This window comes from Heterocephalus glaber, unplaced genomic scaffold (genome assembly GCF_053883595.1).
Source record: "Heterocephalus glaber isolate CG9 unplaced genomic scaffold, H.glaber_assembly_v1.0 deba00000936, whole genome shotgun sequence".
Lineage (NCBI taxonomy): Eukaryota > Metazoa > Chordata > Mammalia > Rodentia > Bathyergidae > Heterocephalus > Heterocephalus glaber.
The window spans coordinates 1685134-1712501 of record NW_028258172.1 but is presented as its reverse complement, the minus strand read 5'-3'; the positions used below and the strand labels follow the sequence as shown (position 1 = coordinate 1712501).

General features: G+C 37.0%; 1 pseudogene; it reads right to left on the bottom strand.

The window, feature by feature from the left end:
- Positions 1 to 6710: 6710 nt before the first annotated feature.
- On the bottom strand, positions 6711 to 7919 carry LOC101712995 (phosphatidylinositol 3,4,5-trisphosphate 3-phosphatase and dual-specificity protein phosphatase PTEN pseudogene; annotated as a pseudogene).
- Between the last annotated feature and the right edge of the window lie 19449 nt (positions 7920 to 27368).

Sequence of the window (27368 nt, the reverse complement as noted above, 5' to 3'; positions counted from 1 at the left end):
TTGGTATTTCAATTGGGATTACATGAAATCTGTATACCAATTTTGGGAGTGTGGGCATTTTTACTACATTAGTTCTTTCTATCCACAAGCAAAGGATGTCTTCTCATTTTCTGATATCCTCTTCAATCACCTTTTTCAGAGTACTGTAGCTTCAAATGTAAAGATCTTTTACTTCCTTTGATAGATTGATTCCTAAGTATTTCATTTTTTCAATGTTATTGTAAAAGTCATGGTTTTCTTAATTTCTCTATCATTTAGTTGTTATTTGTGTACAGAAGTGCTATTAATTTTTGAGTGTTGACTTTGTATCCAGCTATGAGACTGAATTTGGTTATTAATTCAAAAAGTCTTCTGGTGGAGTTTTTGGGGTCTTCTATGTGGAATATCATGTCACCTGCAAATAATAATGATTTAACTTCTTCCTTTCCTATCTTTATTCCTTTTATTGCTTTCTCTTTTTTAATTGCTCTTGCTAATGTTTCCAGAATTATACTGAATAGGAGTGTTGATAGTGGACATCTTTGTGTTCTTCCTGATATTAGAATGAAAACAATCAGTTTTTGAATATTTAGTATGATGTTGGTCATTGGTTTGTCATAAATGGCTTTTATCAGATTGAGGTAAAGATCATTTTTTCCAAATTTCTATAGGACTTTTATCATGAATGGGTGTTGGACCTTGTCAAATGCTTTTTCTGCATCTGTTGAGATGATCATATGATTTTTGTCTTTGACCCTGTTGATATAGTGTATTACACATATTGCTTTGTGTGTGTTGAACCATCTCTGCTTCCCTGGGATTAATCCTACTTGGTTGTGGTATATAATCTTCTTGATGATTTGCTGCATTCTCTTCACCAGTATCTTGTTGAGCATTTTTGCATCAATATTCATTAGGGAGATGGGCCTGTAGTTCTCCTTTTTGGTTGGGTCTTCCTTTGGTTTTGGTATCAGGGTATTACTTGCTTCCAGGAATGACTTGGGGAGTATTTCTTCCCTTTCAATTTCATTAAAGAGTTTGAGGAGTAGTGGCATTATATCTTCTCTAAATTTCTTGTAGAATTCAGTAGTGAAATTGTCACAACTGGAGCTTTTCTCTGTTGGTAAGTTTTCAAGTACATTTTCAATTTCATTGACTGATATTGGGTTACTTAGAATTCTTATATGTTTTTGATTCAGTTTTGTTCATTCATGTGAATCTAGGAATCTGTCCATGTCTTCTGTGTTTTCCATATTTTTAGAGTACAGGTTCTTGAAGTAGGTATTAATTATCCTCTGGATTTCCACAGAAACCATTGGGTTTCACTCTTTTCATTCCTAATTGCATGAATTTGAGTTTTTTCTTTCCTTTTTTGATAAGGTTGGCTAAAGATTTATGGATTTCTTTTAATCTTTCAAAATAGCCAACTCTTTAGTTTACTGATTCTTTGTATTGATTTCTTAGTCTCCATTGCATTCATTTCTGCTCTAACCTTTATAATTTCCTTCTTTGTATGAGTGTTGGCTTGACTTGTTCTTCTTTTTCTAGAAGCTTTAGATTCAACATTAGATTGTTTATTTGAGCTCATTCTATTTTCCTGACATGAGAATTCACTGCTATAAATTCCTCTCTTGGGACTGCTTTTATTGTGTTCCATAAGTTCTGGTATGTTGTATTGGTATTATCATTTATTTGTGGAAAGTGTCTAGATTCTTCTTCAATTTTATCTGTGACACTCTGGTTGTTCAAGAGGGTGTCATTTAATTCCCATGTGCTTATGGAGTTTTTGTGGTTTCTTTTGCTATTGATTGTACTTTAAAGTACAATTTAAAAAATTTTTATTTCCTTGTCTCCATTTTACCTAACTTTATTTCTTCTATCCTACTTACCATAAACTTTTCATAACAAAGCTCACAGATTGTTATATTTTTAAATTTGACTGGTTGTCAGCAGACTTTAAGTAATGTTGAATATGTATGCTTAACACCACAGAAAGTGGAGAAGAGCTGAAATTATAGTTTAAGAACTTACAATCCATAAGAAATGTTTTAAGCATACTAATTAAACAAAATTACCAACTTAAATTGGAAGCCAAAAGTAAATTTATCAATTAGCTAAGATTCATAACAATAGGCTCTTATTGTGACCCTAGATTGGAGCTCATGCCAGAGCATAAGCACTTTATGATTTTTATTGGGGCAGCAGGAGTCATATTTTTACATTTCTTTCTGAGCCAAGGATAAGGGAGGTATTATATTCCCTGTGTGGCTGCAGCTGCCGCACCAGGGGCTGGGGCCTCCTTGGCCAATGCTGGCTCTGGTAAAGATGGAACCATCAGCCTGGGGTGTTGGGGATAATAGGCTGAGGGTAGGGATTCCAGAGGGTTCCATATGGAGGAGGGAACCAGAGCGTAAATCTTCCCCTTTCTTTTCAAGTCCCCAAGTGTTTTAGAGGAAAGAGGACAATTGGTCCTTCCTGCCAACACAGTGCATAATCTATCTCCTCTTGAGACCCCAGTCTTTATTATTATGAAATTCAACTGACAATTGATATACCCAGTTCTCCCCTGATCTGAAACTTGGTTGGAAGACAGATGAGGCAAGGATGCAGGTTTATGTCCAAATGAAACAGTAACATTTTATTCTTTGAGCTTTGTCTTTGTTTTTCATCTGTGGGCTGTCATCTTAAGTCCTTAACTTTGGTTTGAGGGGTATTTTGTTCTCTGATCCCCTTGATTCCCTAACCTGTCCTAACTGGGAGGTACATTTATTTCCCATTCTGTTTGCCCCATCACCTAAGTATCAATCTCCAGCATGTGCTGAGATGTCTTGCTATCTGATACTTTTGATTTCATTCAAAATCTCAGGTCTCACCTGAGATCATTCTGATTCACTCAATGGGGATCTTCCTGCCCTCACCCAATGTTGTACTCAGGGTTTGCAAGAGAAATAGATTTAATACAGAACACATAATTTATAGGATTATTTTATAATAGTCACCTAAAAAGTCAAATGCAGAGTAGTGTAAGAGATCTAGTGGCACACTGGAGACCCAAAGAATCCAGCCAAGGGCCCCAAAACCACAGTAATTCCCTGCACATGTCCAATTGAAGGCCTAGAGTCCAAGGCAATGTCCTCCATGAGTTGAGCCAGTGGCCTAACGCCCATGGCAATTCTCATGCTTTTCTGTATTGAGGATCTGCACCCAGAAGGTCCAAAGGCCAGTAGTGAAAGCCAGAAAACCTGCACTGGTGGGGTTAAAGATTTGTGCTGCCAGGCTGAGAGATTTTCATTGAAGCTGGGAAGTGATGCTTATGATAAAGATCTGGGCTCCTCTGACAGAACAGGAGCCATTTTCAGAAACAGAAAAGACCCAAGCTCCTCCTCTGATCAGAATAGCCAAGTTCACATGAAGAAAACCAACAGCAGCCAGCTTCTCTTAGAAAATCAATACCCAATGATCTTCCCCTCCCATTCACTTTTATGCCACTGGCAACAGTTGTCAGGTGGGTCTTCCATGCCCAAACCACCCTGATTCAGTTCAGGTGGGCAATCCAAGTTGAACATTAGTTAATCCACCACACCAGGGTTCACTGGCCCTCACTCAAGACCCTCCTTGTCTCACCTGAGACTGTCCCGACCTCAGCCAATGTCACCGTATCTCACCTGAGACCCTCCAGATCTCACCCAAGACCATCCTGTGACAGGGATAGAAAAAATGACCAACAAAGTAGCAATCAGTTGCTCCTGCAACTTTTCTTACCTTGGTTCATGTACCAAGTTGCCTGGTCACTGTACTCCTCTTTGCCTTCCTTTGGGCTTTTTTTACAGTCAAGATATCTTTTTTGGGTTCTCAGTCCACAGGCATGGACTCTCTTCCCAGAGCCCACCACAACTAGGCTGTGGGATGCATCAACTCTTGGTGAAAGTCCTCATATCCTCATGGGCTGGGGCCCCATGCTGGGATCCCAAATTGTTAGAAATGAGTCCCCAGACTCAAATTGTAAGTGCTGGGAAGAATGCACTCAGATAGCAAGCAAGAGAATTCAACAAAGCAAAGTTTAAAGTTTACTTCTGCAGAAGGACACACATGCACACAAACACGAGGCAGCAGGCAAGCTGAGCAGTGCGGAAGTGGGTTTTTTAAGCCCTCATGCATGGGAACCAGCTATCCTTTAAATTCATTGGCAGAATTCAAATGCTTACAATCTATTGCAGTTGACTAGTTGAAGCAGCATGGGGGGAGGATCTACAGAGTTGCTGAGGGAAAGGAAGAGTGGGAGAGCAGAAGGTTGGGGGAATAGAAAGTCTTTGGCTATTGATAAGCTACCTTGGTCTGTAGCTATGTTTCCATAATTTAAACTGAGCAGGAATTTCCTGTATTTCAGTATGTTTGGGAGGGGCTGCCTAGGACGGACTAGATTCTAAGATGGAGGCACTTCAGTTTATAGACTTTTATAGAAAAGACAGGACCACAGTTTCTCATACTTATGAGTCTATAGCATTAAATAAGAGAAAAGGTACTGAAAATAGCTTAAAGTATTAAAATAAATACTGCTATGACTTACATCATCAAGTTGAGCAAATTGATAAATTGATAACTTTTAAAAATTTCAACAGATTAGTCAATTTGTAGTTATAAATCTACAACTATAAAATGATTATTGTAATTTAGCCAGGCCAATATACATAAGACTGTACATTAAATTAATACACTTATTTTATGTGTTCTATAGTTTATCTTGTCTGTTCATCTGCCTGTTAATCTGTTTCAATAATTGTTTAAAGTAACTATACCTGCTTTATTTAAACATTTTTTTCAGTTTAAGAATTTCTTTTTATTTTTGTTTTTTGCCATTATAACCTTCCAGCCCTGTTAAGACCTTCCAAAAAATAATCAATTGTACAGATTTTTGGGTTAGCAAAATTCAAAACATTACGGGATGAGGACTAATAGGCTCAAGGCTTATATAGTACTTACAAAGAAATTTGATAAAGGTTTTTGATATGTATGCTTCTGTATGTTAACATTCAGGTATATTTCATCTTCCAAATGTTCTATTTAAATTGGGTAATAAAGGAACTCTTATATTTGCCCAAATATTTTTATTCAAATTGCTTATCAGTGAGTTAATGAGATAAAAGGAAAAATGTCTTTAAATTTGGTGACCTATTTTCATCCTGATTGTTAGTTGATCAAGAAAATATTTATCAAATATTTGGTTTTATAAATGAAATGTTCATTATTTTCTGTGGATAATAACATCCAAGAGATTGTCCTTAAAGATAAAAATTATAATGTGTACATTATAATTTTATATATATAATCTATATATATAACAAAATGGTAACCATGCTATACTTTGATTCTTATGGGTCAGGTAAAATAATAGTTAAAATGAAAAAGTAAATATAAATGCTACTAAATATGAATTAACATTAGTAATTAAATGTAAACAATATTAATGCTTCATAGCAATATGTAAGTCAACAATTGCTAAATGCAAATTCAAGTGTTCTTGGCTTCTTAAGACATAAAAAGAAAATAATTTTGTTTCATTAAATGTGTTTAAATAAATTATTTATATAAAGTTTTAAGGTTTCTTTCTTGAGTTGACAAAAAGTTAAATTTCTAATATTAAAATAATACTATTTAAAAACATGTTTCCTTAAATGGAGGCCCTTGGGTCTGAAAAACTGCTGGACAAAACTCCCCTCTGTGGATAACAAAAAATTGCCTGAAACAATTTGCCTGTTTTCTCCACTAATATGTCACATTTGTGGTTTTTTCTCAAGTCTTATTGAGCCAATCCTCATCAAATTTTATTAAAAATTATATGTATGTACTATATATATTATATACATACATAGTTTTAATGGAAAGAGTAAGATTTCTATGTCTAAAGCGATAAGGTTTTCTTTAGATATTAAAATGCTCTTGGTTAAACCAAATTGAAAAACAAAGGATTTATATTTAACTAAGATAAATTGTTGTGTTTTTCATTGGTATAGTTTGGATACTTTAAAAACTAAGTTTTTAAGTTAAAGATTATTCAAACATTAACTTGTAAAATGTTTTCAATAATTGATTAATAACTGGTTAACTGAGCAACTATTATCTTTGCATACAACATACCCTATATCTGGAACTAGAGCTGTGTATACATCTAAAGCTAATGTATATACATCTATCTATAAAATTTGTTGCAATTCTAATCTTTAAAGTTAAATTTAATAAATAAAAATTCAATATGAATGCTCTGTTTTATACAATATACATTACATCTATACCTTTGACATAAAAAAACCAGTTTTTGACATCTCCTTAAATGTGGACCTGCCATTTAAAACTTAAGCTATATTTATTGGCTTTCATTAAACAAATATTTTGTATTATATACATGAGATACACTTATATGGAGTAAAAATTTATTGTCACTGTTTCTTATTCTTGTAAACAGTGTACAGATTTTTTTATTTTGTCAGTAAACAAATCTAAATTTTGTCTTAAAAGTAAAAACTAAGAAAATATATGTAAAGAATTTTTCATAACATTTGTGTTTTGCAAGTGTAAAGGCCTCCTAGGATGCAAAAATTTAAAAAGAATCAAACTGATAATTTATAGACTAGTTTCTTTTGATGACAAACTTTTTCAGATATATATATATATATATATACACATATATATGTATACATATTGTTTTCATGATTTTTACCCTCTTGATAAAAACATCAGACTTTTGTAATTTGTGTGTGCTGATCTTCATTAAAAGGCTTGTTCTCTGGGTCAGAGTCAGTGGTGTCAGAATATCTATAATGATCAGGTTCTTTGTCACTAACATCTGGCATTACAGAAGTTGAAGTGCTAGACTCTGGATTTGATGGCTCTTCTACTATTTTGGTAAATTACATCTTCAACTTAAAATTTGGAGAAAAATATTGTTTGACTTTATTTGCTTTGTTGAGATAATTTTTTGTTAAAGTAAGTACTAGATATTCTTTATCTTTATCTGCTCACTCTATACTGCAAATACTATCGATTTCTTGATCACATAGACTTCCATTTTGTACTTTTTCTGAGGTTTCCTCTGGTCCTGGTATGAAGAATATACTTACTCAAAAGTTAAACAATTTGTTCTTTTTTAGCATTTAGTTCTGTTTGTGGAAGAACTCTACTTTGATGTCACCACACACAGGCAATGGGTAAGGGAATTCAAAGCACATGAACTTGTCTTCCTGTCTTGTGGGGTCCTGAATTGGAGGAATATATCTTCACCTTTAGCTGGCAGACCACAAACTGAGGATTGCAAGTTCTGCCACTGAACATTGGAATAGTTTCAAGCATCATCTTGTGAAACAACAGTGCCAGTGGTCTATAATCCAGATGATTCTTTAACATGTAGCTATAATAATACACATAGTACCTCTGCCTGGGAATAGTTACTCCCTTTTTGTCTCTGGTCATTACTTCTCCATAGAAATTTAGGGCCTCATGTGCCTTTAAAAATTTGCCCTGATGTAATAAATATGCACAAATCATTACACCAGTCCATCCCTTTCCAGCTGTACAGTGAATTGCTGCAACATGATTGTCATCTTCACCTAGCCATTGGTCAAGATCTATACAAAAAGGTTTGATAAGTTCTAGTTGTGGTGGGTTATGGTATTCAAAAGGATACTGTGCAACTCTGCAGTTAAATTTGGTGGTGTCATGGTGTCTATCAGCACATAGATTGTATGTCTTGTAATGGTTTTTATGCTTTGAATCCAAAAACCTTACTACATCATCAATATTGTTCCTGCATATGCCTTCAAGTCTTTCTGCAGGAAATCCCATAGCAATAATGTTTGGATAAATATACGTCAAGTCTAAGTCAAATCCATCCTCTTGATATCTCCTTTTGTTTCTGCTAATAATGTCTTTGATGATGGCTATCAGGTATGGAAGCATGTGGCTGAAGAATTTCAGGATCATATTTATATAATTGTTATGTAATTGTGTTATGATAGTTAGATATGCTTAAGCATTATACAGTGCATTAGTTACTTTTCTCATTGCTGAGACAAAATACCCAACACCCACATGTTAAAGGAGGAAAGGTTTATTTTGGCTCACAGTCTGTAGAGGTTTCAGTCCATAGTCAGCTAGCTCCAAGGCAGGAAGGCATGCCAAAGGACATCACAGAAGAGAAAAACTTCATGGCAGGTATGCAGGATGTAGCAAGTGGCAAGTAGTAACAGCACATTTCCTCACCCTTTTATCCCTTCCAGGCTGCTTCCCCTTTAGGTGGTGCCACAGACACCAAGGGTGTATCTTCCCATTATCAAAACCCAGGACTATGTGAAATCAATCAGTGTACTAATTTAATTACCATCCACCCTTAATCTCAGTATCATGTACTTAATCACAGCATCTCACTGTTGATCCCAGCATCACACACCCTTAGTCCAGCTACCTCCAAAAAGCCCCAGATATGACCACATGAGGCTTTGGGGTGATATTTAGATACAAACCCTAGGATACATTTGAGACAATGTCATTATAATGATTAAGGATTAAATATTAGTAAAATGTCAATTACGTCCATAAATAAGCACATTTTATTTAAAAAGTCACTGTTTAGAAATAACAGATTTAGTTAAAAGTTGCTTTATGTCATTTAATAATTTATAATTAGATAGAGGTAACCAATTATGAAGTTATTTTTTACTAAAAAAATTTAAGGCATTTTGAAGATAAAAAATACCATATAGCTCTAGTGTAATAATGTCATCATAATTTTTAAGCCAAGATGCAATTTGTTTTTGATTTTTAATTTTCATACTAAAATTTTATAAGCATTACTTGTTAATACTTTACTGTGGTTTCTACTGCTCCCCACCCAGAGGAAGGGGCTTCTGGGCCACTGTTCCACCACTTCCAGCAAAGAGGAAGGGCCTTGCAGGCAGCCATTCCACTGCTCCCAGTCTAGAGGAAGGGGCTTCCAGGCCATCATTCCACCTCTCCCAGCCCAGAGGAGGTGAGCTACGTGGGCATCAATAGCACTCCCCTCCACATCAAAATGAGAACACACATAAACAAGTCTCAAAACCAAACTTTCAGATCACCTACAGCAACCCCAAAGGAAAATGAGATGGAACACTCTGATACTCAACCACCTGGAATCCTTGAATGGGCAAAGAAAGAGGATCTGGAAAAAATGAAATCAGAAATAATTTCTAAGATAACAGCAGAGATTGTGCTCATAGTGCAAGACATGATTAATAAATCTAGAGAGGACCTGAGGAACATGATGAAATCACAACATAGGAAACAAATGGAATCCATACAACAGATGCAAATAGATTTCCAAGAGATGAAAAACTCCATTGAAAGTCTACACAGCAGAATGAGCCATTGTGAGGAAAGAATTTCAGATATAGAAGATAAGATTGCAATTAGTGACCAGGAAAACACAAATTGCTTCAAAATTGTAAGGGGCCATGAGAAATCAATCTAGCAGCTGCTAGATGATGCAAAGAAGAATAACATAAGACTGATTGGAGGTAATGAAGGACAGGAGAGAGTGCAGATGACATAAAAAAAATCTTCACAGAAATAATGACAGAAAACTTCCCAAGCAGGGGAAAAGAGCTTGACATACAGATAAGTGAGGCATATACAACTCCAAATAGCCTTGATCAAAAAAATCTACACATAGGCATATAATTGTTAAGATTCCAGAAAACCAACAGAAGAACAAAGTTCTACAAGCAGTGAGAGAAAAGAAACTAATCATATACAAAGGAAAGCCCATCAGAATCACAGCAGACTACTCAGTGCAAACCCTCAAGGCAAGTAGAACTTGGAGTGACATATTCCAAGCCCTAAAAGAAAACAGCCACCAACCCAGATTGAAATATTTTGCAAAACTACCCTTCAAAATTGATGGAGAAATAAGATACTTTCATGATAAAGAGCACCTTAGAAACTTCATGAATCCAAACCAGTACTCCAAAAAATTTTAGACAATGTCCTAGGAAAAGACAATGAGGATCAGAACCCCAGGAAGCACAGCAGAGTGAACCTCTCAGGCATGACAAGAAATTAAATGTAAAAGGGGAGAATCCAACAAAAAGAAGAAGTCATGACAATGATAACTCAAGATGTATCAGTTATAACCATCAATGTTAATGGTCTCAATTCACCAATCAAAAGAAATAGACTGGCAGAATGGGTCAAGAAGCAAAATCCAACAATATGCTACATACAAGAAACACACTTAATTCAAAATGAAACTCATAGACTGAAAGATAAAGGGTGAAATACAATACTCCATGAGAGGGGAACTTGAAAAAAGGCAGGAGTAGCTATCCTTTTGGCAGATCAAGTAGATTTCAAATTCATTCTTTTTTTTTTTTTTTTTAGTACATGGGATCTAACTCTCTTCCTTGCGCTTGTGAGGCAAGTGACAGAACCAGTGAGATAAATCCCTAGGCTGGCAAACAAGTAGGTTTCAAACCAACACTGATTAAGAGACACAAAGAAGGACAGTACATCATTCTAAAGGTAACAATCCAACATTAAGAGATGATAATCATAAATATCTATGCAAAAAATGCTAGTGCACCCAACTATATAAAACAATTACTAACGAATATGAAAAATCATATATGTACAAATACAATTGTAGGAGGGGACCTCAATACCCCACTGTCACAAATAGATAGATCAACTGGACAAAAAATCAGTAATGAAACACTATAACTCAATCAAACTCTGGCAAATAGAATGCAGAAGATCATCAAGAAGATCATATAGGAATCAGCCCTCTGCAGAAGGCAGGTCTGCGGACATGGCCCAGAGGTGGCTAGTCATGGTGAAAACACTGAATCAGCCTGCTGCAGACAGGCAGGTCTGTAGGCTTTGTTACAAGGTTGCCAGTTGTGCTGAAAACACCAAATCACCCTGAACCCCGGTAGCAATCCACTGGAACACCTAGCCCCGCTCCTTTGGCCTCTTCTCTGTACAGTCACCTGGTTCCACACTACAAAGACGCAGAAGACACCGAACCACCAGACCACTGTACTGGAGCTAACCAAGTTCTCAGCATTTAAGGAATTCCTGTCCAGAATTAGGGGTTTCTGAGCCGCTGTCCCACTGCTCCTGGTCCAGAGGAAGGAGCTTCTGGGCCACCAACCATCCCACTGCTCCTGGCTCAGAGGAGGGGGCTTTTGGACAACCATCCCTGTGGCCACTCACAGCCCCTGGCCCACCTCACCCAGATCAGAGGAGATGAGCCATGTAGGCGCCAACAGTACCTCCCCGCCCCCTCAGTTGAAATAAGAAAACACATAAATAAGCTCAAAACCAGACTTCCAGATCACCTACAGAAACCCCAAAGGAAAATGAGATGGAACACTCTGATACTCAACCACCTGGACCCACTGAACTGGCAACAAAAGGGGATCTGGAAAAAATGAAATCAGAAATAATTTCTCAGATAAAAGGAGAAATTGTGCCCCTAGTGTAAGACATGATTCATAAATCCAGAGAGGAGCTCTGGAACATGATGGAATCCCAACAAAAGAAACAAATAGAATCCATAAAACAGATGCAAATAGATTTCCAGGAGATGAAAAACTCCATTGAAAGTCTACACAGCAGAATGAGCCAATGTGAGGAAGGAATTTCAGATATATAAGATAAGATTGCAATTAGTGACCAGGAAAAGAAAAATTGCTTCAAAATTATAAGGGAACATGAGAAATCAATCCAGCAGCTGCTAGATGATGCAAAAAAGAATAACAAGACTGATTGGGCTCAATGAAGAAACAGGAGAGAGTGCAGATGACATAAAAAATCTCTTCACAGAAATACTGGCATAAATCTTCCCAAGCAGGGGAAAAGAGCTTGACATGCAGATAAGTGAGGCATATAGGACTCCAAATAGCCTTGATCAAAAAAAATCTACAAATAGGCATATAATTGTTAAGATTCCAGAAACTCAACAGAAGAACAAAGTTCTCCAAGCAGTCAGAGTAAAGAAACTAATCACATACAAAGGAAAGCCCATCAGAATCACAGCAGACTTCTCAACACAAACCATCAAGGCAAGAAGAGCTTGGAGTGACATATTCCAAGCCCTAAAAGAAAACAGTCTCCAACCGAGATTGATGTACCCTGCAAAACTATCTTTCAAAATGGATGGAGAAATAAGATACTTTCATGACAAAGAGCACCTTAGGAACTTCGTGAATACCAAACTGACATGGAGTTAAGGGAAGATCCTCTTGGCAAAGAGTCAGGCATTCAAGCTTACTAATCTTGCAGGCCCAGCAGGCTGTGGCCAAAGGGGATGAAAGGCCATTCCCAACATAGTTTGCTTGTGCTGCTGACTCTGCTCCAAGAAGAGATCACACCCCCTGTCATACTTCCCATAGCTGCAATCCTGTTTTTCTTGCCTTGGTTCCCTTGAAGGAATAGTTCAAGGATGAGAACATCCTGAGAAGTGTCTCAGCCCGTTTCTGTAGAGATCAGAGTGCATTCATAGAGAAGAAAACATTAAACAACACCTGCTGTTTATGCATTCACCTTAAATAACCGCTGTAAGTACTATATGCGAGATGTATGAACCAAGAATAAACGTCCTGATTCTCTTCAGGACCCCCTGTGTCCTGCTTCTGTTTCTTTGTGGCCCTCTACTCTCGGCCTCTATCTTCTTGAGGCCGAACAACACCAAACCAGCACTCCAAAGAATTTTACACAATATCTGAAGAACAGACATTGAGGATCACAACCCCAGGAAGCAAAGAAGAATGAACCCATCTGGCATGACAAGAAATTAAATGTAAAGGGGGAGTACCCAACAAAATGAAAAAGTCATGGCAATGACAAGTCAATACGTTTCAGTTATAACCATCAATGTTAATGGTTTCAATTCACCAATCAAAAGGAATACACTGGAAGAATGGGTCAAGAAGCAAAAGCAAACAATATGCTTCATACAAGAAACACACTTAATTCAAAAGGAAACTCATAGACTGAAAGTTAAAGGGTGGAAAACAATACTCCATGTGACGGGAACCCGAAAAAAAGCAAGAGTAGCTGTCCTCTGTGCAGATCAAGTAGATTTCAAACCAACACTGATTAAGAGAGATGAAGAAGGACACTACATCCTTGTAAAGGGAAGAATCCAAGAAGAAGAGATGACAATCATAAATATCTATGCACCAAACACTAGTGCACCCACCTATATAAAACAAACACTAATGGACATGAAAAGTCATATATGCGCTAATACAATTGAAGTGGGGGAGCTCAACACCTCACTGTCACAAATAGATAGATCAACTAGACAAAAAATAAGTAATGAAATACTAGAACTCAATCGAACTCTTGAACAAATGAATTTAACAGATGTTTACAGAGTCTTCCACCCTACAAAATCAGAATACACATTCTTCTCAGCTGCACATGGGTCATTCTCCAAAATAGACCACATACTCACACATAGAATATGTTTAAGTAAGTGCAAAGGAATTGAAGTTATCCCCTGTATAGTATCAGACCATAGTGGGATGAAATTGGAGATCCATAGCAAAAGAAACTGGAAAAGTTTCATAAACACGTGGAAATTGAACAAGAGACTTCTGAATAACCAATGGGTCACGGAGGAAATTAAAGAAGAAATCAGACAGTTCCTTCAATTAAATGACAATGACAATACAACATATCGGAATCTATGGGACACAATGAAAGCAGTCTTACAAGGGAAATTCATAGCAGTGAATACATGTATTAGGAAAACTGAATGAACCCAAATGACATTGGCATAGGAAAAGACTTCATGAACAAAACCTCAGTAGCATGGGAACTAGCACAAAGAATCAACAACTGGGATCTCATCTTATTAAAAAGATTCTGCACTGCAAAAGAAACCACCAACAGAGCTAAGAGAAAAACTACAATGTGCGAAATAATTTTTAGCAGCTGTAACTCAAACAAAGGACTACTATCTAGAATATATAAAGAACTGAAAAAAATCAGACCCCCCAAATTCAAAGACCCAATTCAAAAATGGGCATCTGAAATGAACAGACATTTCTCAGACAAAGAAGTAAAAGCAGCAAACAAATGTATGAAAAAATGTTCAACATCACTGGTCATTTGAGAGATGCAGATAAAAACAACACTGAGATTCCACCTCACCCCAGAAAGAATGGCTGCTATCAAGAAATCAACCAATAACAAATGCTGGTGGGGGTGTGGCGAGAAAGGAACCCTTCTCTATTGCTGGTGGGAGTTTAGACTGGTGCAACTACTGTGGAAATCAGTATGGAGATACCTCAAAGAACTAGGAGTAGAGGTCCCATTTGACCCAGCTATTCCCCTGCTGGGTATCTTCCCAAGAGAATTTAAAGAATCATACCACAGTGATATATGTGCACCCATGTTCATAGCGGCACAGTTTGTAATAGCTAAAGCTTGGAAGCAGCCAAAGTGCCCATCAATTGGAAACTGGATAAAGAAGATGTGTGTTTTTTTTATAAAATGGAGTACTACTCAGCCATAAAGAATGAAAAACTAGAGTAATTTATAGCTAAATTAATGCATATAGAGGCCATCCTTTTAAGTGAGATGAACAGGACACACATGGGTAAATGCCAAATAATTTCACTAGTGTGAGAAAGTGATAGTGAAAACAAGTTTTAAAATGATTAAAATAAATAATTGGCAATTTGAAATATGAAAAAAATGTCCAAAGATGAATGGGTGAACGGAAGTGAAAGGGAAGGGAAAGTAGGAAAAGGAAATACTATGAGAAAAGAAAAAAAAAGGAAATGATGTCTGTTTAGATAGGGAAGGGTGGAGGGGGTGAACGGTGCACAGGTAATGGGGAAAACAGTAAGAACCAAGATGCATCATACACAGGTACAAACACCCAATGATAAATGTAAATGAATTGTACACATAAAATGTACCAATAAAAGAACTTAAAAATTTTTTTGAGGCTAGGAAATTTGGAATTTATTTTTTATTTGAAATTCTCATATAAAATAAAAGCACTGAATAAACCATTTTTTAATATTCAGTGTGTTGTATTTATTGTTTCTGGTATCCCTGGAAAACATGTGCGAAGCATAAGTTTCTATGGAGCATGGTTTGAGAAATAATTGCTCTGAAGTCAGACATTAGTGCTCTAAGTGGGCAGAGGTGGAGAATTTGAGTCCAGTTTAATGAAAAACCTTGATTTTAAGTCCCTGAAATGGGAGAGAACTTTATGGTTCATGCAATTTTTATTGTTTTAGAGTTTCAAGGAGGAAAAAATCAGTTTTACAGATAGTAGTTTTATCTGACTTTTAATTAATATCAACTCATATGTCAAACACTGTCCTGGGTACTTTACTTATGCTGTTTCATTTAATTCCCCAAAAGAGTCTTGAGAAGTTAGGACTATTCCATCATTTATTCTGTAAAAACAAAATGAGTAGTAGAAGGTATTATTATTTATTGAACACAAATTGCATAGTATATGCTTTTGAATCCATTATTTTTATTTTAATCTTTACCAAAAATCTTGTTATTGAGGTTTGAAGTGCCATCACATCTCAGGATTCTAATGTGAACTGAGAACTTGTTGAAACATAAACATGAGTTAGAAAAAATTCAGTTTTATTATTGTTTGTTTGCTTCTTCATTTTTTCTGGAGAGAGGGTCAAGACTAGTTGAAAAGTAATCACGGTAGGTCAAATGAAAAAACTCAGTTTTATTATTTTTTGTTTACTTGAGACAGGGTCTCACTCTGTTGACCTTGATTTCACTATGTAGCCCAGGCTGTCCTCAAACATGTGGTGATTCTTTGGCCTTAGTATCCTGAGTGCTGGGATTACAGGCTTAATTTTATTATTGGTAGAATTTAACACGAGAATGTAAATGGGGACAGGTAATTAGAGGCAGAAGCAAGGGAGAAAAATGGATGGAAAGGCAAAAGGGTTTAAAACAAACTGACTTTGAGTATACATCTTGAATCTGAGACCACAATATATCTTTCAGATTCTTCCTTCCAAAATTACATGCTTATGATCAGATTTAGGTAGATTAACTATATCTGTAGTCTGCACTCTACATGGGCAGGTTGATTACTCTAGCATTATGTGTACAAACTACTTAATAAAAGAAGGTAGGTCATATTTGTGAGGCCATTTTCTCAAATATTACCAAATAGATACCCACTTTTTGTCTCACGAGGAAGAGTGAGTGAGGTTATGGAATGAAACCCTTAGAAAATTTTTTTTTTGTTTTAAAGTTCCGGACAGAAGCCCTGACATAAATATGGAAAGAGATTGAAATATAGAGAGTTTTCCCATTACAGAGACAAAAAAGCTGCCACTTGCAATGTAAAGGAAGAGAGATTCATTTTTGACTCATTGGTTTAGATAATTTAGTTAATATTTGGCTATCTCCAAGGCAGAAATTGCATGGCAGAAGCGGTTGGCAGAGGAAAGCTGCTCAACTCATGGCAGCCAGGAAGCAAAGAAAGCAAGAAGATCTAGAGAGAGAAGGGGGAAGCCAGCGTCAAGACTACAACTGTTCAGGTCATGATCCAGTGACAAATCCCCAAGGTCTCACCCCCTGGCAGCACATTCAGTTATAAACTCATCAATGGATTAATTCACAGATGAGTATAATGCCTCCATGATCCATGTACTTTTCAAAAGCCCCACCTCTGAACACAAGACACTTTTGGGGACATTTTAGATTTAAGCCACAACACCTCATACTTATGAATAATGTTGTATCCATTTTATAAATGAGGTCACTGAGGCTTATGGAAGAGGAGTTACTTTTTGAAGATCACTGAATTTCTAATTAGGGGAGGTAAGATTAGAACTATGTCTTTCTGACTCAAAAGCTGCAATTCTTCACAGTGTACTCTGAGAGAAGATAGAAGGGTTCACTATAACAATTATAGGCTCATGATAAAGTTTCAGGTGCATATGAGAAAAAAATAGGGGCTCAATTAAGGTAAAGTATCTCTCACTTGTAAAAATTCCAAATAAATTCAAAGCTACAATGTCACTTACTTTTGCAAAGATGCCAAAGGCCCAGTATTATGGCCCTGCTGAATTCATGGTATTATCTTCATAACCATACCATAATTAAAGCAAATAGGAAAAAGAATGGAAGAGTGCACCTTAAGAACATGACAAATTCTACACATTACTTTTGCTTCACATTATTTGTAAAAAAAAAACATTTGTCTAACAAACATCTTTAATCTGAGTTACCATATAGCTAGTTAAAATATCTACTTCTATAGATGTACAGACTATTTATTGAGAGACATGTACAGTCTCTACTACACTTTTGTAGACTCTGAATCTAAAGAAGCTCTAGGGACTTCTGGGAAGATGGTGGAGTGGTGAGCAGCAGAGAAAGAGCTTGTTCACGATTTGGTGTCCTAAGGAGGAAAAGGAGGAGGGAAGTGGGTCCCCAGGACCCAGGAAGGATCTGAGATGAGAACTGAAGTCTTCAGGGAGAGTGAATAGAGAGAGTTTAACAAAAAGAAGGGAGGTAACAAGCAGTGGTCTCTCCCAGAGCCCAGACTCTCCATGAGGGAACAGTGGGCCAAACCTGCAGACACACAGTGACTACTGACAACCACAAGAGGCCTCCACTGAGAAATGTACGAGTGGAACAGAGCCATGGACACACCAGAATGCAGTGGCTGGTGAGTTGTCTGGGTTCAGACCTCATTCAGGAGAGGGTGATTGGCTGGTAGCCATTTTGGAGAGGGGCCAACTGAGCTTGGAACTCAGAACAGCTGCAGGCAGACTCCATCTGGTGGCTTCTGGTGCATTGGTGTGAGCTGAGTTCAAGTCAGCAGGAGGTCAGGGAATGGAGTTCAAGCAGGCAGGAGACACATAGACTGTTGTAAGCTCAAGGAATCCAGTTCCAGCCTCATAGCTAGAAATCACCTGAACTTCAGAGGAACTAAAGGGACAGGCTGGCTGGAATTATCCACTACCCCATCATGTAGCTGCAGCTACCTTGCTGGAATTAATTAATTTGGTTCTGTATTCTGTTTGTTCACACTGCCTAACAGTGACAGAAGAGACACACCTTGAATTGGAAGTTTTTGTGCATTTTTAAAATCGTTTTTCTTTTTTACCTTTCCTTTTTCATTTTTTCTTCATTCTAGCTCTTGTTTTGTTTTTTCTTGATTGTTTGAACAGTTTCTAGTTTTTTGTTATTGTTGTTGTTCTGTTCTGTTCTTGTTTTTAGTTTTTCCTTGTCTCTTTCCCACTTGTCTTTTTCACCAGTTTCCTAAAGTTTGTCCTTCAGCCTTGCTTCTGATTTCTTCTTCTTTTATTTCTCTTTTTTTAACCCCCTAACCCCTTTTAAATCTTTTCCCGTAATAGGAAAAATCCATATTAAGGTCTACAATTTCTCATTTTCTAGGCTGTATTTGATATTATTATTGTTGATTGTATTATTTTAGCCAAGGTACTAATTGTGTTAATAATCAGTTATTCCCCTGGTATACCAAGACTGAGATTTCCTAAGGGTCTTTAAAATAAACCTATAGGCTAGTGCCAAAAAACTGGCAGCTGGGCCAAGTAGGTAGAAACTTCTCATCCCCAATAAATTGAAGAGGTAGGCTCTTGTAACAGACTCAAAACTCAAAAGCTAGCTACACCTGGAAGATGCTTCTGAGAAGCAGTCATTTTCTAAGGGTTCTGAATACTGACAATAAAGCTACTTGCCATAAGCAATTTATAAGCATCAACTCAGGAATCAAACTGAAAAAAAAAAAGAAAATGAGAACACACTTAAACAAGATGCAACCCCCACAGACTTTCAGATCACCAAAGGCAAACTCAGGGAGAAACGAGGTGGAATAATCTGAAAGCCACCCACCTGGATTCTCTGAACTGGTAACAGCCAAGGTAGCAATGGAGATGAATGTGGCTCTAGAAAAAGTCAAAGCAGAAATACTTTTCCAGATAACTACAGAAATGGTGACCAGAATGAAAAATACAGATAAAAAAAAATAGAGGAGCTCAGGAAAATGATGGAAACCATGAATACCCAGCATATGAAAGAAATAGAATCCATGAAAAAGATTCAAACAGACATCCAGGAGAGTAAACCTCCATATACAGCAGAATGAGCCAATGTGTGGACAGAATATCAGATATAGAAGGCAGGATTGTGGTTAGCGATCCGGAAAAGAGAGATTTCTTAAAAATAAAAAGGGACCATAAGAAATCAATCCATCACATGCTAAATGATGCTAAGAAGTATAACATAAGATTGACTGGAGTCAATGAAAAAGCAGGAGATAGTGCAAATGACATTAAAAAAAAACCTGTTCTCAGAAGTAATCGCAGAAAACTTCACAAGCAGGGAAAAATAACTTGACATACAGATAACTGAAGCATATAGAACTCTAATTAGCCATGATAAAAAAAAAACTTCCCCAAGGCATATAACATTCAAGATTCCAGAATTCAACACAAGGACACAATATTAAAAGCTGTTAGAGAAAAGAAACAAATCACCTATAAAGGAAAGCCCAACAGAATCGCAGCAAACTTTTCAACACAAACTCTTAAATAAAGAAAAGTGAAGTATTTCAAGGCCTCAAGGAAAACAACTTCCAACCCAAATTGATGTACCCTGCAAAACTGTCCTTCAAAATTGATGGAAAAATAAGATACTTCCATGACAAAGAACACCTGAAGAAATTCATGACCACCAAGCCAGCACTCCAAAGTGTTGTGAAGGATATTCTAGAAAGAGGCAATAAGCATTACAACTCCATGAATCCCAACAGAATGAATCCACCAGGCAAGTCAGGAAATTAAACAGAAAAGGAAAGAAGGAAGTCAACAGCAAGAAAATAACATGACAGAGATAAGAAAATACATATCAGTTATAACCATCAATGTTAATGGTTTCAGTTCACTGATCAAAAGAAACAGACTACCAGAATGGATCAAGAAGAAAGACACAAGAAGCATATTTAATTCAACATATTTAATTCAAAAACAAATTCATAGAGTGAAAGTCAGGAGATGAAAAATAATATTCCATATAACAGGAACTCGGAAAAAAGCAGGAGTAGCTATTCTATTTTCAGGAAAAGTGGATTTCAAGCCAAGATTGATTAAGAGAGACAAAGAAGGTTAATACATCCTCGTAAAGGGAATTATCCAAGAGGAAGCAATAAGAATCATAAATATAGACCAGCTTGCCACCAGCCACCAGGACAGGCTTTCCACCAACCACCAGGACAAGGTGAGGAGGAACCCCCTGGGGAAGGCCCACCAGCTGACAGCTGGGCTGAACGGAGCCAGCCGGTGGGGCCGAGTGGGGCTGAGGGGTTGCAGGCTGACCAGGACCTGCTTGCTCCAGCTTGCTCCACCAGCTTCCCACCAGCCACCAAGACAGGCTTTCCACCAGCCACCAGAACAGGGTGAGGAGGACCCCCCGCCAGGGCAGGCCCACCAGCTGATGGCTGGGCAGCGCAGGTGCCTCCAACAATACTCCACCCCCACTCCCCGGCCTCTGGCCTTTTGGCTGCTCAGCTACTTGGTTACACACTGCAGAGGCACAGGGGGACAAAAGACATTGTCCTGAGCCAGGACTAAACAACAGAGAGAGTGCCTGTCTCAGGCTTCCTGATGAAAACAAGCCCACTGGAAAAGTGAAGGGAATCTCTGCAATGAAGGCACACCAGACCTCTGTGATTGGTAAGTTGGAGGGATTATCAGCTCCCATCAGAAACTGGACTTTCTTCAAGGGAAAAGCAGCTGAAACCTGCAGTAGAAACATGCAGAGTGCAACCCTGCAGGAGGACAGGAAGCTCAACTTGGGACTTGCAACCAGAAATCTGCCTGAATCTCATGGCTCTGGGACTAGCTTACTAAGACTCATTGACTTATAACTGCACACTGCTGCCCATGTTGTCTATTGTGACAGCAGAGACACACCTTGGAGGAGGCCCCTTATTTTATTAAAGGTGATAGCTTAATAACTACCACAAATTGTCATTCTTTAAGAGGTATTTGATGCTATGGTGTTGCTGATTGTATAACTTGGGCTAAGGTGTCATGATTGATCTAAGCAGTTTTCCTTTCTGGTATAATGAAAATGAGATAGCATCAGAGTCATTAGATACTCAAAACTGAAAGACCAGCTATATCTGGTAGACACCTCTGAGAAGCGATCATTCCATAAGAGTTTTAAATAGACTAACAAAGATACTTACAGTAAACAACTTCATAATATCAACCCAGGAACTAAACCAGGGACAGTACCAAAAAAAAAAAAATGAGAAGGCACTTAAGTAAGTCACAAACCCAGACTTCCACCCCACAAAAGGCAATTTCTGGGGGAAATGAGGTGCAAAAGTCTGATAATCAACCCCCTGGACACCCTGAACTGATAGCACAGGAAGTAACAAAACAGATGAATGAGGCTCTAGAAAAATTCAAAGAAGAAATAATCTCCCAGATAAATACAGAGATGGTGAGCAGAATGAAAGACATGATTAGAGGCTCTAGAACAGAAACTGATAAAAAAAAATAGATGAGCTCAGAAACATGTTGGAAGCCAGGAATGCCCAGCATAAGAAAGAAATGGAAACCATGATAGCCCAACATAAGAAAGAAATGGAATCCATGAAACAGATTAAAACAGATATTCAGGAGATTAAAAACTCCATTGAAAGCATGCAGAGCAGATTAAGAGAATCTGAAGATAGAATATCAGATATAGAAGACAGGATTGCGGTGAAGGACCATGAAAACAGGGATTTCTTAAAAATAGTAGGGGACCATGAGAAATCAATTCAACAGCTGCTAGATGATGGAAAGAAGAATAACATAAGACTGATAGGAGTCCATGAAAAAACAGGGGAAAGCACAATAGACATAAAAAACTGTTCACAGAAGTAATAGTAGAAAGCTACACAGAGGAGGAGAATTGGACACACAGATAAGCCAGGCATATAGAACTCCACCAAGTCATGATCAAAAATAATCTACATCTACACATATAATAGTCAAGATCCCAGAAACCCAACAGAAGAACAAAATCCTACAGGCAGTCAGAGGAAAGAAACAAATCACATACAAAGGAAAGCCCATCAGAATCACAGCAGACTTCTCAACACAAACCCTCAAATCAAAAAAGCCTTGAGTGAAGTATTTCAAGCCCTAAAAGAAAATAACTTCCAACCTAGACTGTTGGATCCTGCAAAATTATCTTTCAAAATTGATAGGGAAATTAGATACTTCCATGATAAAGAACACTTGAGAAATTTCATTAGCACCAAACCAGCACTCCAAACAATTCTAAGCAATATCCTAGAAAAAGGCAACAAATATCACAACTCCATGAGGCTCAACAGAGGGAAGCCACCAGACAAGGTAAGAAACTAAAGGGAAAGGGGGAAAAAGAAATAAGAGCCTACAACAGTAAAACATCATGACAAGGATGAGTCAATATGTCTCAATTATAACTATTAATGTTAATGGCCTCAATTCACCAATCAAAAGAAGTAGACTGACAGAATGGATTAAGAAGCAAAATCCAGCAATATGCTGTATGCAAGAAACACACCTAACTCAAAAAGTAATTCATGGACTGAAAGTAAAAGGATGGAAAATGGCTCTCCATGTGACAAGAACCCAGAAAAAAGCAGGGGTAGCCATCTTATTTGCAGACAAAGTAGATTTCAAACCAAAACTAATTAAGAGAGACAAAGATGGTCATTACATCCTTGTGAAGGGAACAATCCAAGAGGAAGAGATGAAAATCCTAAATATATATGCACCAAATTCAAATGCCCCCAACTATACAAAACAAATATTAATGGACATGAAAAACCAAATAAGCGCTAATGCAGTTGTAGTGAGGGACCTCAATACCCCACTATCACAAATAGATCACCTAGACACAAAATTAAAAATGAAATTCTAGAACTGAACCAAGCTATTGAACAAATGGACTTAATAGATATTTATAGAGTGTTCCACCCCACAAAATCTGAATACACATTTTTTTTCAGCTGCACTCCAAAACAGACCACATGCTAGCTGACAGGACATGTCTGAGTCAATGTAAAAGAACTGAAATTACCTTCTGTATATTATCAGACCATAGTGCAATAAAATTGGAGATCAATAACATGAGAAACTGCAAAACTCCCACAAACACCTGGAAAATGAATAACACCCTCCTGAACAACCAATGAGTCACAGAGGAAATTAACAAAGAAATTAGACAGTTTCTACAAGTAAATGATGATGCCAGGACAACATTTAGGAATCTGTGGGACACAATGAAAGCAGTTCTACACGGAAAATTCATAGCAGTGAATGCTTATATTAGGAAAACAGAGAGAACTCAGATAAATAATCTAATGCAGAACCTCAAACTCCTAGAAAAAGAAAAGAATAACAAACCCAAAGCCCGCACAAGAGAGGAAATTATAAAGATCAGAGCAGAAATCAATGCAATGGAAACTAAGAGAACAATACAAAAAATTAATGAATCAAAGAGTTTGTTTTTTGAAAGAATAAATAAAATCAATAAACCTTTAGCCAACCTTATCAGAAAGGAAAGAAAAGACTCAAATCCATGCAATTAAGAATGAAAAGGGGAAGTCACAACAGAACCAGCAGAAATCCAGAGGATCATCAATATCTACTTCGAGAACCTGTACTGCAATAAAAAAGGAAAACACAGAAGAAATTGCCAGGTTCCTAGATACATATGAATTTCCAAATTTAAATAAAGAATACATATAAATTCTAAACAGTCCAATTACAATGAGTGAAATTGAAAATGTAATAAAAAATTTAACAACAAAGAAAAGCCCAGGTCCTGATGGCTTCACTGCTGAATTCTCCAAGACATTTAAAGAACTATTGCCATTACTCTTTAAACTCATCAAGGAAATTGAAGGGAAGCAAGGCTTCCAAATTCATTCCTGGAAGCAAGTGGTACTTTCATTCCAAAACCAGAGAAAGACCCAACCCAAAAAGAGAACTACAGGCCAATCTCCCTAATGAACATAGATGCATAAATCCTCAACAAGATTCTGGCAAACAGAATACAGAGGGTCATCAAGAAGATCATACACCCTGACCAAGTCGGATTTATCCCAGGGATGCAAGGATGATTCAACATCAGTAAATCAATAAATGTAATACACTATATTAACAGAGTCAAGGACAAAAACAGTATGATCATCTCAATAGATGCAGAAAAAGCATTTGACAAAATCCAACATCCATTTATGATAAAAACCCTACAGAAAATTGGAATAGAAGGTCTTTATCTCAACCTAATTAAGGCTGTCTATGAAAAACCAACAGCCAGCATCATGCTAAATGGTCAAAAACTGAAAACTTTCATGCTAAAATCAGGAACAAGACAAGGATGCCCACTATCACCACTCCTGCTCAATATTGTTCTGGAAACATTAGCCACAGGAATTAGAAAAGAGAAAGAAATAAAAGGAATAAAGATAGGAAAGGAATAAGTGAAACTCTCATTATTTGCTGATGATATGATACTTTACACAGAAGATCCAAAAAACTCTACCAAAAGACTTCTGGACTTAATTGACAGATTCAGTAGAGTAGCTGGATACAAGGTCAACACTCAAAAAACAATAGCCTTCTTTTACACAAATAGCAGACTCACTGAGAGAGAAATTAGTGAAACAATTCCTTTTACAGTAGCATCCAAAAAAATGAAATATCTAGGAATCAATCTAACAAAGGAAGCAAAAGGCCTCTACACTGAAAACTACAGCACCCTGAAAAAGGAGATCAAGGACGATATAAGAAAATGGAAAGACATCCCTTGTTCCTGGGTAGGAAGAATCAACATACTGAAAATGGCCATACTTCCAAAACTGCTGTATAGATTTAATGCAATGCCAATTGAAATTCCAACAATATTCCTCACAGAGCTAGAGAAAACAATCCAAAAACTCATTTGGAACCAGAAGAGACCTAGAATAGCAAAAGCAATTCTGGGCAACAGAGACATGGCTGGGGGTATCACAATACCCAACTTGAAGCTATACTACCAAGCTACTATGATAAAAACAGCATGGTACTGACAAAAAAAAAAAACAGACCCAAGGATCAGTGGAATAGATTAGAAGATGCAGAAACAACTTCAGACACACTTATCAACCTCATCTTTGACAAATGAACCAACCACCCGCATTGGGGGAAAGATAGCCTATTTAATAAATGGTTTTGGAAAAACTGGATTTCAACCTGTCAGAGATTAAAACTAGACCCATGTTTATCACCAGGGACTAAAGTGAGATCTAAGTGGATTAAAGATCTAAATATTAAGACAGAAACACTAAACTGGCTGGAAGATAAGTTAGGTAGAACTCTTGAAGATATTGGCACAGGAAAAGACTTTAAGAACAAAACCTCAGTAGCATGGGAACTACCAGAAAGAATCAACAACTTGGATTTCATCCTATTGAAAAGCTTTCACACTGCAAGAGAAACAACCAACAGAGCTAAGAGACAACCTACAATGTGGGAAAAAATTTTTAGCAGCTGTAATTCAGACAAAGGGCTACTATCTAGATTATATAAAGAACTGAAAAAAATCAGACCCCCCAAATTCAAAGACTCAGTTCAAAAATGGGCATCTGAAATGAACAGACATTTCTCAGACAAAGAAGGAAAAGCAGCAAATAAACATACGAAAAAATTTTCAACATCACTAGTCATTCGGGAGATGCAGATGAAGACAACCCTGAGATTCCACCTCACCCCAGAAAGAATGGCTGCTATCAAGAAATCAACCAATAACAAATGCTGGCAGGGGTGTGCACAGAAAGGAACCCTTCTCCATTGTTGGTGGGAGTGCAGACTGGTGCAACCACTGTGGAAATCAGTGTGGAGATACCTCAAAGAACTAGGGCTAGAGGTCCCATTTGACCCAGCTATTTCCCTGCTGGGTATTTTCCCAAAAGAATTAAAAGAATCATACCACAGAGATATATGTGTACCCATGTTTATTGCAGCACAGTTTGTAATAGCTAAAGCTTGGAAACAGCCCAAGTGCCCATCAACTGGAAACTGGATAAAGAAGATGTGTGTTTTTTTTTTTTTTATAAAAGGAGGTACTATTCAGCCATAAAGAATGAGAAACTAGAGTCATTTATAGATGAGTGGATGCATATTGAGGCCATACTCTTAAGTGAAATAAATAGGACACACATGTGTAAATACCAAATAGTTTCCCTAGTGTGAGAAACTGAGAGTGTAAATAAGGACTAAAAGGGTTAATAACTAATAATTTATACTTTGAAATAGGAAAAGGTCCAAAGGAATAGGGGTGGTGGGAGGGGAAGGGGAAAGGGAAGAACAGAAAGGAAAAATTATGAGAAAAGAAAAAAATGGAAACAAAATCTATGTAAATAGGGAAGGGTTTAGCGGTGAAGGGCGCACAAGTAATGGGGAAAAATGAGAACAAAGATACATCATGTACAGGTACAAGCACCCAAAGATACATGTAAATGTATTGTATACCTAAAATGTACCAATAAAAGAATTTAAGAAAAAAAAAGAATTATAACTATATATGCGCTAAATAGCAGTGTAGTCAACTATACAAAACAAATATTAATGAACATGAAAAATTTTATAAGCACTAATATAGTTGTAATGGAGGACCTCACTAACCCACTGTCACAAATAGATAGATCAACTAGACAAAAAAACAACATTGAAATATTATTATTGAACCAAAACTTTTGAACAAACGGACTTAGGAGATGTCTACAGAATGTTCCATCCCACAACATGAGAATATACAGTCTTCTCATCTGTGGACTAGACTTTCTCCAAAATAGACTGCATACTAGCTCATATAATATGTTTAAATAAATGCAAAGGAATTGAAATTATCCCATGCATATTATCACACCACAGAGCAATGAAATTGGAAATCAACAGCAAAAGAAACTACAAGAACTTCATAAACACATGGAAATTAAATAACCCCCTCCTGAACAATCAATGGGTAATAGATGAAATTAAAGAAGAAATCAGACAATATCAACAATTAAATGATAATGACAATACAACATGCTGGCACTTATGAGATGCAATGAAAGTGGCCCTACAAGAAAAATTTATAGCGGTAAATTCCAATATCTGAAAAACAGAGCAGGCTCAATAAACCACCTAATTTTGAACCTCAAGCTTCTAGAAAAAAGTCAAGCCCAAAGCTCATACAAGGAAGGAATTTATAAGGAGCAGAGCTGAAATTAATGCAATGGAGATGAAGAAAATGATACAAAGAATCAAGGAATCAAAGAGTTGATTCTTTGAAAGACTAAATAAAAT